This window comes from Carassius carassius, chromosome 1 (assembly GCF_963082965.1).
Source record: "Carassius carassius chromosome 1, fCarCar2.1, whole genome shotgun sequence".
Classification (NCBI taxonomy): Eukaryota; Metazoa; Chordata; class Actinopteri; order Cypriniformes; family Cyprinidae; genus Carassius; species Carassius carassius.
The window spans coordinates 22,755,786-22,772,452 of NC_081755.1; the positions used below are offsets into that span (position 1 = coordinate 22,755,786).

The 16,667-nt window shown below is 38.5% G+C and overlaps 1 protein-coding gene across 1 annotated transcript in view; it reads left to right on the top strand.

The window, feature by feature from the left end:
• Nucleotides 1-1,844: 1,844 nt before the first annotated feature.
• LOC132142006 (protein TANC2-like) overlaps nt 1,845-16,667 on the top strand; it is a 148,820-nt gene continuing 133,997 nt past the window's right edge. Inside the window, exon 1 of the mRNA XM_059551656.1 lies at nt 1,845-2,158. The gene's annotated coding sequence lies outside the window, so the exon portion shown is untranslated. The remainder of the gene's footprint in view (nt 2,159-16,667) is intronic.

Genomic DNA, 16,667 nt, shown 5'->3' on the forward strand with positions numbered 1-16,667 from the left:
ACCCGAACAAGCCTCTAACAGACATCTGTCTTAATCAAGGAGTTTAATGCTCTTTTTATGTCCAGATGGCTCGGCTTTTAAGCTACTATTTTAAATTAAACTGTAATTTATTGGTGCTTGTGAAGACAACCATCACTGTTATTGTTGCTCACACTTACAGTTAAGGATCTGAACCAGCTTTAATTCGACGTTTTTAAACTTTGGAATAATTTTAATCGTTTATGCGAAGGCTTGATATCGTTATTGTTTATCCATGTCACGTCTGAGGAAGCCAGAATGAGGAAATCTGATCAGAAACATTTTGTTTTCTGCATTAAATTTGCTTCCATTTAGTAGCCATTCCAATGACGTCTCAGAGATTCTGCCAGCAAACCCATCCAGTTGACATATCAATCAGAGCAGTTAGACTTTTACTCAATTAAGTGTTGGCACTAAGCAACTGGAAATCTAATCTACTTCGCATTAGGCTGTTTCTTTGTTAATGCTTTGTCCAGTGCATCCGACAGGCCTCGCCTCACCGTGCCAAAGCCATCTAAGATGTGTATTCTTCAAAGCGGCGCTGCTCTAATTTTCCATCTTTAATCTGAATCACATCAGTGAGAATCAGATTATGATTCTGACAGTTCTTAAAGAATGTGCTATGCTCTTTGTGGGTTATTTTATGATTTAGAGCATTGCATATCGTCTACATATAAACGAATGATGAAATACATATGAATTTTCACTTATGTGAGTCACAGTGATGTTTGAAGGAAAACAGTGTTCCAGGAACTGTAGAAGCTTGGCTTGTTCATGTGGTTTCATTGGGATACAGAATTTCTTAAAAAGGTATAAAGTGCAAATGAATAAAATCCATATACGGCCTTATGCCCTGAGAGATGGCATTTTACTAAGAGAAAAAAAAGTGAATTCTTTCTCTAGCGTTTTATCCTTTGATCAAGATAATTACCAGAAAACAGATCCCAAATAAAGCACATTTTATGCATTAGCCTGTTCTCGTTTATTCAGCATGAACATGTTTTTACAACTTATAAGATTTTACACAAAGGTTTTTTTGATTCTACTATACAGCACTTTGGGAAAAGGACCATTAAAAGGAGCAATCAACAAATTATTCAGAAATGCCAAGGATTTCAATTTACAACTCTCAGCCATTAGATATTCAGAAAATGTTGTAAATTATAGGCTATAGTCTATAATCCATTAATACCTTTTTCATGCTTGAATGTAAAGTGTCAGATAGGAAGTGGAAAACATGAGTAATGATGTATAGTTTGGTGTTAGAAGGGCCTTGATGCCCATAGGCAAGTTTGAGCAACAAAACATCAGATAAGATCAATGACTAAACATGTCCTCCTCCTCCTCCTCCTCCTCCTCCTCCAAAAAAAAAAAAAAAAAAAAAAAAAGAATATATATATATATATATATTTGGCACATTTGATGCAGGCCCCGCCCCCCATCCTAAATATGGTAGTTTTTTTTTTCTTAAACAGAACTGCAGAAAAACTCTATTGTTTTTGCATGAATAATTCAGTTAACTATTTGAAGAACGTAAAAAACAAAACAAAAAAAACAAACACAGTTTAAGAAAAATGCACAAATATCTTAATTTTATTAAGATAAGCTAGATTTAGATCTACATTTCTTATTATTTATATATTTTAGAAACTTAATAAAGAAAAAAAATGTAGAAAAACACTGAAACACGGTCAGCATTTATCTATAATTAATTGTTCTGCATAATCAGAGATTTAACCCAAAGCGCAGCGTGTGAAGAACGGAAGGGAGACGTGTTCCCCGCCCCCTCATTAATAATGCACAATAACCCCGCCCCCAAGCGCAGAAGCTGTAGCAGAGCACCCGTATGCACACGGCGTCTTCATATGATAGCAGAACCGCGTCGCTACAGTTGATAGATACGCTGGTCCTTCCGTCTGCAGCCGCACTCTTGATTTATGGTGATCTTCTGATCACAAATCCACAAACCCTGACCGGTACGCACGAAAACCAGGAGTTACTGTTTAATAGGAAGGGAAAACGGAAGGACGAAGCGTTTACACTTGGCGAAGGTGTTCTTCATCTCCAGCGCTTCCCACTACACGGACACCGGCGCAGAAGAGCCGCAGATCCTCATCCAAACTGCATATCAGCATAACGGGTAGGTCCAGTCTCCAAACGACTACATAATATAACATCCAGCGTGTTGACGTGAAATGGGCGATGGTTACGCTTCGTTTTCGAGCGGCGTTCATCGTATTTAATAAATCAATGAACCATCTTATTTATTTGCAACGTTATGAGTAACGGCGGAGTGCTGGGGAGACAGACTTTCAGCTCCGGTGTCTCTCCTTTGAAATGCTTGCATGCACCTCCCATAGCCGGAGATACAATTGGATCTTATTTGGCAACAATGTTGCGCGTGCAGTGTATGGCACAGACATATGGCAGATTAAGTGCGTGCATCGTTTAAGTATTAAATTAATTATATAATTGATTGTGTTATGCATTCATATATATATATATATATATGTAACGCTGTGCATGCATATATGAAATAAAATATATGAACTATAATATAACCACACACACATGTATGTGTATATACTGTATGTATATATACTGTATGTGTATATACTGTATATATATATATATATATATATATATATATATATATATATTAATAATGACAACAACTCATTTTAGATGTTTTTATTTGTATTCTTTTATTGATTGCTTCTGTTTGTTTGTTTTTTTGTTTTTTCTTACAAATTTACATATTAGTCCAAGGCATTTAAACAAAGTAGTGATTCAGATGGGTCCATTATTGTCATAACAGCATGTAAAAATATAATTGGGGTTTAATGTTAATGTTTGTTTAAATACCCTAATATTAAGTAGGGTCCTGTAAGCCCTGATTTGTTATTATGCAGATAATGTGTTTGTATCTCATCAGACCGGTAGGAGACCCTCCTTATGAGCAGTCCTTCATTATTGCATGCATTTTTTGCATATGCATGCAAAATCCATACGGCGAATGGAACGGGACTATTGCTTGTGCATCAGCATTGACTGGGGCACAATATGGGAGTTCAGTTCACAACTGTGTATTGATGTTCTTGGCCTTGTCATCTTTAGACCACTCATTGGCTTTCATGTAGCTTTACTACCATCCTAATGTTAAGCCTTTGCCAGGTGTGGCGCCACACTTTTGAACTCCAGTGCCAAAGAATTTACCTAAACTTATCATTGGCTCATAAGCACATCCTGATGATGGCCCATTGATTGTGGTTTTTAACATAATATCCTTATTCCAACAAAGGCTTTTAATTTTATACCTCATGTGATTGTCGTTTATGTCTTCATAGACTGTTATTCCTTCTTCAGAGAGACTTTGCATTGATGCATAATCCAAAATGATCCATTAAAACAGGTGTGGTAAGGGTCATAACCACGTTCTTAGAAGTGATTAGCATGCTTTATATTAATTTCTATGTGATTGGCTGTCCATTATAGCAGCTGTGATAAAGTGATTAGGGATTTCCATGTGCCGTCTGGGTTTTGGGTGCTTGAGACTTTTACACACAAAATAATTTCAGCTGTGTCTCAACACCGGCAAAACATGAGAAATGTCTTCCCTGGTCTGGGGGCATCAGCTGAGAAAATCACCCAATCGTAATTAAAAGCCACAAATTGATTCACCGGCTGGCCAGTATAGAGTGTGTGTGTGTGTGTGTGTGTGAATAGGCCCAGAGGTCCTTAACTAAACACCAGTGAAGTAGGAGAACTTTGGTTCTTGTTTTGGAGAGAAGAGGTATTTGACAGGTATATTTTCTCATATGCCGCATTTCAACGGCAAGGCAAGTGAAATTCAATTCACAACTGAAGGAAGCATGAAGGGCCGGGAGGAACTGATAGTTTTGACACCGTTTAAATTGGTTTTCCCAAAGTTAATTTCCGAGCGTGTTGTTTTGACCTCAGACGACAAATAGTGTTGCCACATTTCAGATCAAATCTTGGGGATTCGTCTTTCATAACTTCCTTTCACGCAACTGAAGAAGAATTCTCTGAAGCTCTTGAAACCTCGCAGCCATTCAAGCATGCTAGAATTTGTTCAGCGCTTTTTACTGCAGTCTTGTTTATGTTGAATGTCCCGTACGGTGATCTGGGGGAATTTTGGTCTAATCTCATTCTCATAATTTAAAATGAGCGTCCTGCGTCATCTGCTGGTTATTCGAGTATCAGACAAGGAGGGTCCATCACCAAGCTAACAAGTCACCACAAAGCCCAGCATGCCAGGTGTTGCTCTTTTAACATTTGTCCCTTTGAAGCTTCTGTACCCCTATAGGGACCTTTTATGGGGTCTGTTTTCAGCTTTTTTTCTGCACTTGGCCAGGCATATATTGTTTCTGTGCTTGACATATGAGCGTAGCCAGGATGCTCATTGGGTGCGGGTTTGAAAATACCCCCGATGAGCTTTTATTGTATATTTGTGAGGACCTATGAAATCCAAATACATTTTTCTATTTTTAAGTTTTGTGGATTCCTTTTAAATGGTTTAATACATATTAATAATCGAAAAGGATGTCAAATCAGTTAAATTCATAGAACTCTAACAATTTAATATTTTACTTTTTTTTTTTTTACATTACTAGTATGCTATGAAATTTCTATTTTTTCTAAAATTCTGAATTATTTGTTTTAATACAAATACTTCTATCTAAAATTACAATATTATCAAAAACAATGGTGATCAAATGAATGCATAAAACATTAACAGCTTAATGACTAATCTTCTGAAATATCAAATGGAATTAACAAGTTATTTTAATTTTGAAAAAAAAAGCTTGCACAACAGAGGTTTGCTTTTCAACTAAAAAAACGGATAAAAAATAATTTTCCTTAAAAACACCATTGTTTTTACTTCGAGCAGCACATTATACTATACAATATTAATATATTGTTATTATAATTTATTTTGCTCGGTTGTAGTGAAGACCTTTGAGTGTATCTGATTATACTTTTATCAAATAAAATATAGTGACACGCAGAACATGCAGGCTTTTTGTGGTTTAATGTTCGTAGTCTGTGGTCCATATTAAAATTTGATTAAGTGTTCAGCCCTGCTTTGATTTATTCATCAAAATTTAGCCAAATCTTTTATGACTGGAATTTGCAATTCCATCTTCATTTTCCATATTTTAGAAATCAAAAGGCCCTATATTTGTGTGTATGTGGGCTAATAAATAATGGGCCTCATTTAAAAAGAGTGCATACGCTCAGATTTGATTTTAGAGAGTGTGTATGCTTAAGTCCACACGAACGCACATATATGTAAAAACGGGCTTTGAGGTGGAAAAGTGTTTAGCGTCACGTCAGGGTCTGAGCAGATGTACGCACTTTTTCTTGTTCGAGTACTGCAGGGTTTTTGAAAATGTAAGCTGTTCTTGCAGCTCGCTGTTCTCAATTAAAGGATTTGGACGGTGACTGGTGATCTTTTATGTTAATAATGACATTAATTAGGAGTCGTTTACAAGGCAGAGAGTTGAAACCATTCATTTGTTAGTTAAATTTCATTTGATTCATAGATTTGAAAGAGTCGTGTACGTGTTTATAATGTACGTACGTTCATTTTATGAATCACACATACACATATTTAAGAGATGATTGTAAGATCAATTTTAGAAATGGTTTCTGTGCAACTTTTTATAAATGAGGCCCAATATGTCTGTTGAGTTCATCAAAAAGGCGGAGTCTGCAAATGTAAGTCGGTTCTGTTAAACCGAAGGCCTGTGGTGAATAGATGGAGTTCGGTCCCTCAGTTTTTGCTCTCTAGACCAGGGTCACCTTAATTATGCGAGAAGCAGCAGATGTAGGGCAGCTTAGTGTGGTGTGCAGCTGTAGAAACCCACAGTGATTTAAACACATTGAAATGTCTTGCCTCATCTACTGCCGGGTTAATTTTTGCTTTCAAGTATCATGTTCTGCCTTATATGTCTCTTACTCCACTCACTCAGCCAGGCATTAGGCTATTTTTAATATTCCCTACTTTGGTTTTGGGGGTTTAATCATCAAAATGATTTTCTGATGCCTGAAAGATTCAGTCATCACCCTTATCAGGATCCTCAATGATGTCTATCTTAGCCAGCCAGAAACAATGCTGAAAAATAGAATGGTTTGATACCAGACACGTCTTTTCCAGTAGACTGTGTTTCCTTTGCTCTGTTGTTTGGAAAGGCTAGACTCGCTCCCAAACCCCCTCCAAACCCAGGTATTTATGTTGGTTCCTTGTGATTTAGATGGTACTTCTGCTCTGCCTTTCATCAACATCACATTGGGGTTTTGGGATCAGATCCTGCAGTGCAGGTGGGTTCTGTCTTATCACCACCCTGATCCTGAAGAATCCTGAACTCCCGGGGCGCCTGAAGTCTGTCTACAGACTCTTATTTTCTCATTTCTCTCATGCATTCCTGTGGGTATGATTTAATAAACCTATTTGTCAGTTGCACTCCGCTCTCTCTGATATCAGCGATGAAGCTGCAAAGTGACTGAGGAAGTCTGGGTCGTCAAACGTCAGGGCCAGCCTGCAGATTCTGTGTTTGTTTTGGCTCACTGCCGTGCCATTGTCTTCTGTCAGTTTATCCCAGCGTTCAGGCCAACGTTGGTTCGTTTGTTCCATAGAGACCAGGCAAACAGGAGTTTTCATTAAGAAAACATCTAGATTATTTTGTTCCTAGATCATACCCAGGACACTTCCTGAGACGGTGTGTTTATGTTAGTCAGGGATATATAAAAACTCTCATGATGACGTTTGTGTCACAGTAGTGCGTGATAAAGCTCAACTCATTGGCATCCCCAAGGCTTTGTTTTTTGGTTTGGCTGCTGTTTAGTTGTCTTGGTGTTAGATAATTGATTTTAGTTGTTTTGTGCAATGTTAAAGGAAAACAGAAGTGTGCTTTCAATGCCAATATGATTCAAGGAAAATGGTCTTAGATAAACCTAATGCCTGTCTGATGATTTAATTGGATTCAGTCTCATTTGTTGTGGGCTAATGATATAACCGTTTATGGAAAAATCATCTGAAAGATGTGGATGTTTACTATTGAGGTTCTAGTGTTGCAGTAAAGGTTCTTTTTTTTCATGCAATAAAAGTCACTGGGGTCCAAAATTCTTAAAAACACTTTCTTTCGTCTTCCACAGATGAAAGAAAGTCACAGATTTAGAGCAAACGAATGAATTTTCATTTTTTGGATGAGCTATGACTTAAAATGTTGGTCTTTTTTCACATAAAGCTACTTGGAATATAGTGCACAAGTCATGTGGGCCATTTCGTATACTTTTTTTTTAGAGCTTGACAGCCCGTTGGCACTCAATTTAAATATATTCAAAGGAGTGCTGAGACATATTCCTCAACAAAAATAAAATCACATTTTGTTTGTAAAAAAAGAAAGCCTGGAAGGCAAGTAAATCATTAATAATGGGTGAATTATTTCTTTAGATAAAAGTGCATTGTTGAACAAAGGCGACCAGGACGCTTGTTCACAAGGAAACGAGTGTGAATACGAGCACCTTCAACTGAAGCCACATCATTTGCCTGGTATATTTGCCTAACGAGTCAGGTTTGTACACCTTATAAATTCACCAAACTGTTTGACTTTCCTTGTTTGCTCATGTACAGCATCCAGCAGTTCCCACACGTTCTCCCCGTCGAATGGAGAGTTTCTTTTCCCTAGCATTCTGTTCCCTTCTTGAGTGCACTTCACCATAAACATGCTTTAAGTTCTCTTATTGGCCTAGTGTCCGACACAACCAGTTGTCCCTTTAAATCCAGTTAATCCAGATGACGTGTTACACCACAGACACTAGTCAGTTACCCACAAGTATTGGTTAGCGTGAGCTTTGAGAAGCACCTCTTGAGTGGATCGACTGCTGACACAAGCATGTGACTTGAAATACCCTAACTACTTATTCTAAACCTGTTGAACAGGCTTTTTATTACTTTTTATTGTCAGAGATCTTAGATTAAGATAACAATTCTTGATAAGCAAGGAGACCATGGACATTATATAGACCTTAGAATATATCTCATTTAGCATCTGTGACAGGAAACCAGTTTTCTTTGATAATGTTGAAGACATAGCTGTGTCTTTGTAAGGTCGAATCGTACTGTACTGTCATCTCCAGTGGAGAGGGTGACTGGAGCCCTCTGATTTGATATGATGGCTTCTTGACTCCATTTCGTCTCCTTGACTTGCACAAACCATCTCCTCCACGATGTGATGTTGTTGAATGCGTCTCTGAAAGCTTCTAGCGTGCCATGCCAGTGGTGTGAAGACATATTAAATGTTTTAATTATTTAATATTAAATGTCACTGCTAAATTTATTTGGATATTTATGTATTTATTGCATAGCTTCTAGCAGATGGCCTGTGATTTCAAATATCTGTTAGCCACACATGCGTCTTATCTCACATTTGCTCATTCTGCTGATGTTGTGCCTCTATATTTGCTGACTCGCATGATTCAGGCTGTTGGTCAAACAAAGGCCGACGTTTAAGTGATGATGAAAAAATCTTCGCCGCTGGCCTAGGGTTCTTTTGTTCTTTGTTTTGACCAGCGCTCCACAATCAGCCATTGAAACCTGAAGTTAAGCAAGCAGAGCAGAAAGGAGAAGTGGAGGCCTTTCAAACATGTGTGCTGTAAATCTGCGCTGCTCTGTTGTGTCAGACAGTCTGAGTCATTGTTGTGGCAGATGTGTGTCCAGGCACCTTTGACCCCTTTGCTTGAGGCCACAGTAACTGCCCTGTCTAGGAGGGCTGGAGAGAGGCTGTTAAACAACAGGCTCTCTTTTACATTTGAAAGTGTTGACATGTTTCAATTAAGATGCAGATGTTGCCACTCTTTTTGTCTTTGCTCTTCTGGCTTCCGAATTTAACATCGTTCACCTCTCTCAAACTGTGTGTGTGTGTGTGTGTGTGTGTGTACATGTCTGTAACTAGTAGAAATTCAGGGTGCTATTTTAAAATGCAACTCATTAATTCACGTTTTTTCCATATTCATTAGTGCTAATATACCATCACCACCTGGACCAGCTGGTGACAGCCGTGAGTGAGGATGTGTGTGTGTGACACTGTGTGTGCGTTTGGCTGTTTTAGTCCAAGCCTTAATTTCGATTCTATACCCCTCTCCCCGCCCACTCTGTGCTCTTTTGACATTTGTTTCGTCTGAATTTGCGTTCTGTTAAAGTATGTAGTGCACTGGACAAAAATTGCTTCTTAATATTTAATAAAGGGTGTTTTGTAAGTACAAAAAAGTATGCTACCAATCTAAAATAATTGTTTTCTATTTGAATAAATTGTAATATGTAATTTATTCCTATGGTACTCATATTTAGGAGTACTAGAAATCATTCTAATATGCTGATTTGCTGCTCAAGAAACATTTATTATCAGCAATATTAAAAACAGATGTACTGCTTAGTAGGTTTGTAAATACTGATGCAAAACTCGAAGTAAAAAAAGAAAGAAAAAAACCTATATTATATAAGCATATATTTTGAAATTGATATCTTTTGGGATAAATGATAAATATTTTTACTGTCACTTTTGATCAGTTGAATGCATCCTTACTGAATAAAAGTATTAATTAAAATTATTATCCTCGACATTCCCCCCCCCGTGGTAGTACTGTAATCCAGATTACTACATCTACCATGTTGCCATTATCATGTGACCTAAAATGTCAGTCGCGTTGCTATTTTCTGTCAAAGCGAGTTTTTATATTTAGATGAATGATTGCTTTTTCTTTGAAATAATATACTCTGATGCATCATTCACGCTAAAAGCAGGATTATGATCTTTTAAACTATTTTATTTCAGGTTTGCTTTCACAGACTGGTCATGTTAGCAAAATTTCAATGAAATTTCACAAGCAAAAACAGGTTAATTGTCTGTTGCCAGTAGCAACCAAGTAAATTTCATTTTGTCCGTTGTGAAATCTGTGTGAATAAATCTTTAAGCCTCAGAAAAAATTCCTGATCATGTAGATTCCTATTGAAATTACTGGATCTTGTCCATGAAAATTCAAGGGTACAATTTTAAATGTGTCCACAGCTTAAGACAAAAAAGTACATTGCTTAACGAAACCAAAAAATCTGATTTGTAAGTTTTTTTTTGTAGTGATAGCGACCTTCGAACATGACCTTCACACATTTCCAGAAGGCAGAGTCATATCTGCTATTGTTCCCCTCTGTATTCGATGCTCTCCGAATTAAGACACCTTTGACCTCTGCTGTGACTGTCTGTTCCTTCTGAGAAAATGCCCATGTAGAAACAAGACCCTTTAGGGAGAAGGAACAAACAGGAAGGCTGCCGTGACTTTTGTTCGGCGCAAAACAAGTAGGTTCTTTCTTTTATTAAAGAGCCAAGAGTGTATCTCTCTACTGTACAACATCTGTTTCCTCTGAAGATAATCTCAGGCTTACATGATTCTCAAATGGACAGCTGTTTGATTGAGAGAGTACAGAAAAGACTGATTTACCACTTTCTTCTTGAAATCTCCTTAGGGTAGTGTCCAGGCGAGGTTCTCTGTCAGCTTTGTGTAAAACAAAGCTAGGTATGCACACTTTCATTGTCTTATAAAATGCATTTATTTTTTATCTTACGTGCTCAATGACTCCCAAATGATTCGCTCAGCAATTAATTTTTTCAAACCTCTACTTTGCTTGAAAAGTAATTAAAAACAAATCCATAATAGGGGAACTGTTGAAACATCTACAAAATAGAAACGTCACAGGGTCAAAAGTAAGAGATACATTTTTTTTTATATACATATACAGGTGGTGTTCATATAATTAGAATATCATCAAAAAGTTGATTCCATTCAAAAAGTGAAACTTGTATATTCTATTCATTCATTACACACAGACTGATATATTTCAAATGTATCACACTCTAATCAGCTAATTAACTCAAAACACCTGCAAAGGCCTTTAAATGGTCTCTCAGTCTAGTTCAGACAGGAACCACTTTGGCAAGTTTACTTGAGTTTATTGAACACAATTTATCTTTGGCGGTATGGTTCCTTATGGGGGTTCTTGCTCCCAGAATAACTGAACATACAAGAGCTTTAACATTAACCCCCAAAACATAATGAGAGGTATTACGGCCTGAAGAAGAACCCCCCAAAACCAACCTTGTTCCAATCCTGCAAAGAGAAAAGACAGTTTTATTGATATATCCTTAATGTAGCCTACTGGCTAGCGTAGGGGTATTCTCCATTCTAAAGAGGCAGAGAATAGCAGGCCTCTCTATAATTAAGGTAGCTTGTAATAGCAGCGAAGGGTATTTTCTCCAGCAGGAGAACCGCAAACGAGCAGCATGTCCTTGAGCTTGGTTTGAGTGGTGTGAGAGTAGCGTTTCCTTGTTTCCTTCCTGCAAAAGAGAAAGACAATGTTATAGAGATGTCCTTAATGCAGCCTATGGTAGGAGAGGTGTATCCTCCCCTCTAAAACGCGAGGGAGAGAATAGCAAGTCCCCTCTTATTTTAAGTAGCAGGGGTGTTCATCCTCTGCTGAAGGATGAACAGCAGTCCCCTGCAGCCATAGCAGCAAAGGGTGCTCTCTCCAGCTGGAGAGAACAGCAGGTCCCTTTCTTCTGAGGGGGAGTTCGTCCCTCGCTTGAGGGATAACAGCGGCCCCCTCAGGTATCGCGGCAAGGGGTGATCTCCCAGCAGATCTTCTCATCCTCATCCTCATCCTCCTCATTCTTCATCTCTTTCTCTTTCTCCATCTCCTTCTCATCCTCCTCCTCATTCTTCTCATCCTCCTTCTCATTATCCTTTCCCTTGCGGTCAGTGTCGTATTTTATTATTAAATGTACGTAGTACGAAATATCCACTGGTTATAATCAACGCATCTATATTTAGCTGTAGATCAGCTATAGACCATTATTCTGCTTCAGAAGCTTGTCCCAAATCGATTCATGAGGAGAAACAGACATGTCTATCACATACTTGCCACTATGAAGTAAATAAAATGCATAATTGTCAAATATGCGGGCGTTTCAGAAGGTTTTTTTTTTTTTTTTTGCTAATAAAGGGGTATATTCGCTTTGATCAGTGTAGGATGATGACGTGACTCAATACGACAACTGACTACATTAAAAGCTTTTACAGTTCTAATCACAGATTTGTGGCCCATTATTGGAACTGAAATGTTGAATAACCCCGAAAGCACGTGATCATCGTCATGTGGTGAATATGGCCAATCGTGAACCGCTGTGTCGTCATCAGCGCTCCAGCTGTCACTCTGGAGAAACTGCAGGCTGAATCAGCTGGCTGCTCTCGAAACACTCTCGCGATACTTGATGCCACACGTGACGGTCATGTGCGTCGGCGCAGTCTCAGTCGGACAATATTCTTCCCGGTGTGCACTGCTTCAGTCAGGGTGCGATCGGTTTGCACAGTGCTGGTGAGTCGAACATGCCTGATGCTCAGCGAGTCAACTGCCTAAGATCGGATGCAGCCAGTGCTTCTCACTATTGATTCCCGATGGTTTCAGAGGATGGTTATTCTTTGTCGCCGTCTGTTACACCAGGGTTCTTAAACCTTCGAGTAAATCCAAGCACTTCCAAAGACATTTAATTTTCCAGCACTTAAGACTGGGTAATTTTATTTTATTTTTTATTTTTTTTGCATAAATACTCTTACCTTAGTTAAGCACATGCACAGATACCCCACAGACACCCTTACTTGTAAAACGTTTGGATTTTGAGGTGCATAGCAATTCATTGTTCTAGACAAATCATCAAATTGCCACGGCAGCGCATTTGGACCGGTACAACGGTTTGTATGAATGTCCTTACAATAATGATGTCCTTAGATTTTGTCACAATAACGATTAATGTTTGTGGGAGAATGACACATCATGTTCATACATCCTTCAATATGTGATTTTGTAGCATAACAGATGGTTAATCCATTCGGGATTTAATTTACGGAACGTGCAACATATCCCTGATTGATGAGTGACGATTCCACTGCATTTCACGGACTATGCCACAAATTAATTCTTGTTTACATCGTTCCGCTGTTGTGATGACGATGTTCGAGAGAGTCCAGTCCAGTGACACATGATCTGACATGGCTGTAGCATTCAACACTGTGTGGGATTATATAATGCCAATAATACCAACCCTGATGCTGGGGAACCCTGCATATGATTGTATGCATTGCGGTCTTAGAATGTAGTCTAACTGAGCAAGTTTTTTTTATGTTTTTTTATATGTATATATGCTCAAGCACACGCTCTCCCATGGAAAACAAACCAAGCAGACTTTTTCTTAATCTTAGGGCTCGTGTTAATAGAGCACTCCACAGCCACAGGCGCAGACTCGAATGGTTAACCATTCAGTAAGAAGCAAATAGTGCGCGCATTTCCAGGCACTTATTTAAATCCAAGCACTTATATAATTAACTCTGAAAACACTGCATTAAATTCCAGCATTTTCGAGGATTCGAACACCCGTACTATTACCCTGTATGACAGTGAATGTGACACGTATGAAGCCTTGACCGTTTGATCAGGTGCGTGCTCAGTCAGTGGAGGCTCGCAGTGGAGCCGGCAAAAAGCGAAGGGTGCTCTTTTAACCAGCTGAAGATCAGCGTGCACCTGTAACAGTACGGATACCTTCTATGAAAGCATCTCCAATAGATGAGCCTAAGCAGCAGCCGTAAATATAGACAGCCTTGACCACAGATACGAGGCTCGTGGGTAGGCTGTATTGAACTGAGTTACTGGTGTGGTAATATGATAGCAAGCCTCGCAACGTAACTGAACAATAGCTTTACAATAAGCAATGTCTGAGCATGTTCGCCAATAACACTAGGCAGTAAAAATGAAATACTTTGCTTAGCTTCGTGGAGACGTCCGGAGATGAATTAAAGTTGAAATTGCCAGTTGTTCATGGATGCTTTGATTTTGTTGAATATAGCTTCTTCCAGCAGGAAGCAGATCTCGTGTAAAGTTGTGATTCGGTGGTATTAGTACACTCTGGCGATGAATCGCGTGCAAAGTATCTATATCAAGAGCTCACTCATATCAATTCAGTCTGTTGCTTGACAAACAACACGGCAAATTCTCTTAAGTTTACGACTGAAATCTGATGAGATACTCTGTGGGAATCCTGCCAAAACCTGATTTAATGCTTCCTATGGAGATAGATTCGCCGTCTGATAGTTTCTGAGCGAGCAAAGGCTCTCGTGAGCAGTTTGAGCCTTGCGAGTAGTTGAGCATACTTACCGAGCAGTAGTGCCACGTGTGTCCCATGTCTAATAGAGAGGTGGTGATTGGAGCGATTTGACAGCTGACCGCATCAGCTGTTCACAGCCTTGCCTCCGTGGCCTGACTGAACTGACGCTGCGGTCAAGTTCTGTAGGCTGCACAATCATGGGGAAGACTGCTCTTGAACAACAGACAGCGTCAGAAGTGTCTAAAGACAAAAAGGACTGGACTGCTGCTGAGTGGTGTTCTCTGATGAAAGTACATTTGGAAATCAGGGTCCCAGAGTCTGGAGGAAGAGAGGAGAGGCACACAATCCACGTTGTTTGAGGTCCGATGTAAAGTTTCCACAGTCAGTGATTTGGGGTTTTGGGGTGCCATGTCATCTGCTGGTGTTGGTCCACTGTGTTTTCTGAGGTCCAAGGTCAACGCAGCCATATACCAGGAAGTTTTAGAGCACTTCATGCTTCTAGCTGCTGACCAACTTTATGGAGATGCAGATTTCATTTTCAGGACTTGGCACCAGCACACAGTGCCACAAAGCTTCCAGTACCTGGTTTAAGGACCATGGTATCCCTGTTCTTAACTGGCCGGCAAGCTCACCTGACCTTAACCCCATAGAGATGAGATATTCCAGACCCAACAATGCAGAAGAGCTGAAGGCCACTATCAGAGTAACCTGGGCTCTCATAACACCTGAGCAGTGCCACAGACTGATCGACTCCATGCCACGCCGCATTGCTGCAGTAATTCAGCCAAAAGGAGCCCCAACTAAGTATTGAGTGCTGTACATGCTCATACTTTTCATGTTCATACTTTTCAGTTGGCCAAGATTTCTAAAAATCCTTTCTTTGTATTGGTCTTAAGTAATATTCTAATTTTCTGAGATACTGAATTTGGGATTTCCTTAGATGTCAGTTAAAATCATCAAAATTAAAGAAATAAACATTTGAAATATATCAGTCTGTGTGTAATGAATGAATTTAATATACAAGTTTCACTTTTTGAATGGATTTAGTGAAATCAACTTTTTGAAGATATTCTAATTATATGACCAGCACCTGTATATACAGTAAATAAGAAACTGATCTCTTTCTTTTGACCCTTTTTTGCTGTATTAAATTAGGTGTATTAAATTGATCAAAAGTGGCAGTAAAGACTATAAATATGGGCTGCACGATTAATCGAGTGTGATTGTCATACGCATCTCATCAGTAAAGCCGGTTCTGTGATTAGTAGTACATTTCCATCACGTGCTTTCAGATGGAGCAGCATTTACTACAGTGCTGTCGTTCACTCACAAGCTACACAAAGTGGCGTTCATAATCATAGACAATTTAATCACACGATTATGAAATTGAAGAAATTGTGATTTTAAGACAGCTGTTTGTGTAGCTTGGGTTTACATACTGTAACTCTACTCGTTTTTCCATTAATTTAATTTTATTTTATTTAATGTTATTATTAGTGAATGGGAACCATTGAACTCTAAGCTATCCTTAAAAACAAATTAAAATTATTGGTTGATAAAGATGTTCTATAATCATAACCTAAATCTTAATATTAATTAACATTTTAATTATGACTATTAAGGTTTTATTTCAGTTTTATTTTTTGTTGAGTTTTAGTTTTTATGCTTCAACTCTTTTTGTTATTTGGCAACATCTTAAGTTTTTTGTTTGTTTTTCATATAATATTAATATTTTTTCTGATTTTAGCTTTTTTGTAATGAATGAAAATGTTTTTAATAGTTTTAGTTAATGATAATAACCCTGATAAGAATTTTAGCAAAATACGTTGATTCATGAACATGTCCAACATAAGGCTGTGCAAAAAATCGAATGCAATTTTCATGCGCATCTCATCAGTAAAGACGCTCCTTTAATTAGAAGTGTATCTCAAGCACGTGCGTTCAGATCAGAGTTGCCAGGTTTTCACAACAAATCCTGTCCAGTTGCTTCTTAAAACTAGTCCAAAACTAGCCCAATCGCGTTTCCGGGAGATTCCCCGATAAAAATTGCTTCCCGGGGTTAAAATATACATTTTTTGGAAGGGTTGCCCTGGTAAAATACGCATTTTAGGGGCTAAATATCACGTTATTGGTATTGGGGTTGCTTCAAACCGCGGACATGAAAAACAATATACTTCTAATTACAGGAGCGTATTTACTGATGAGATGTGCATGAAAATCGCATTCGATTTTTTGCACAGCCCTAGTCCAACATGTAAACCATATTAGCCTGAGGCTGGTCCTGGGCGAGCACTGTCAGTATAATTCGCAAACCACAAGCTTGTGTCCTGAGAAGCCTTGGACACATTAGGTGAATCTGATTCATGCAGATAGTGGAAGTACTTTTTATATCATCTTTCGCTTCCTTCAGTTTTTTTATGG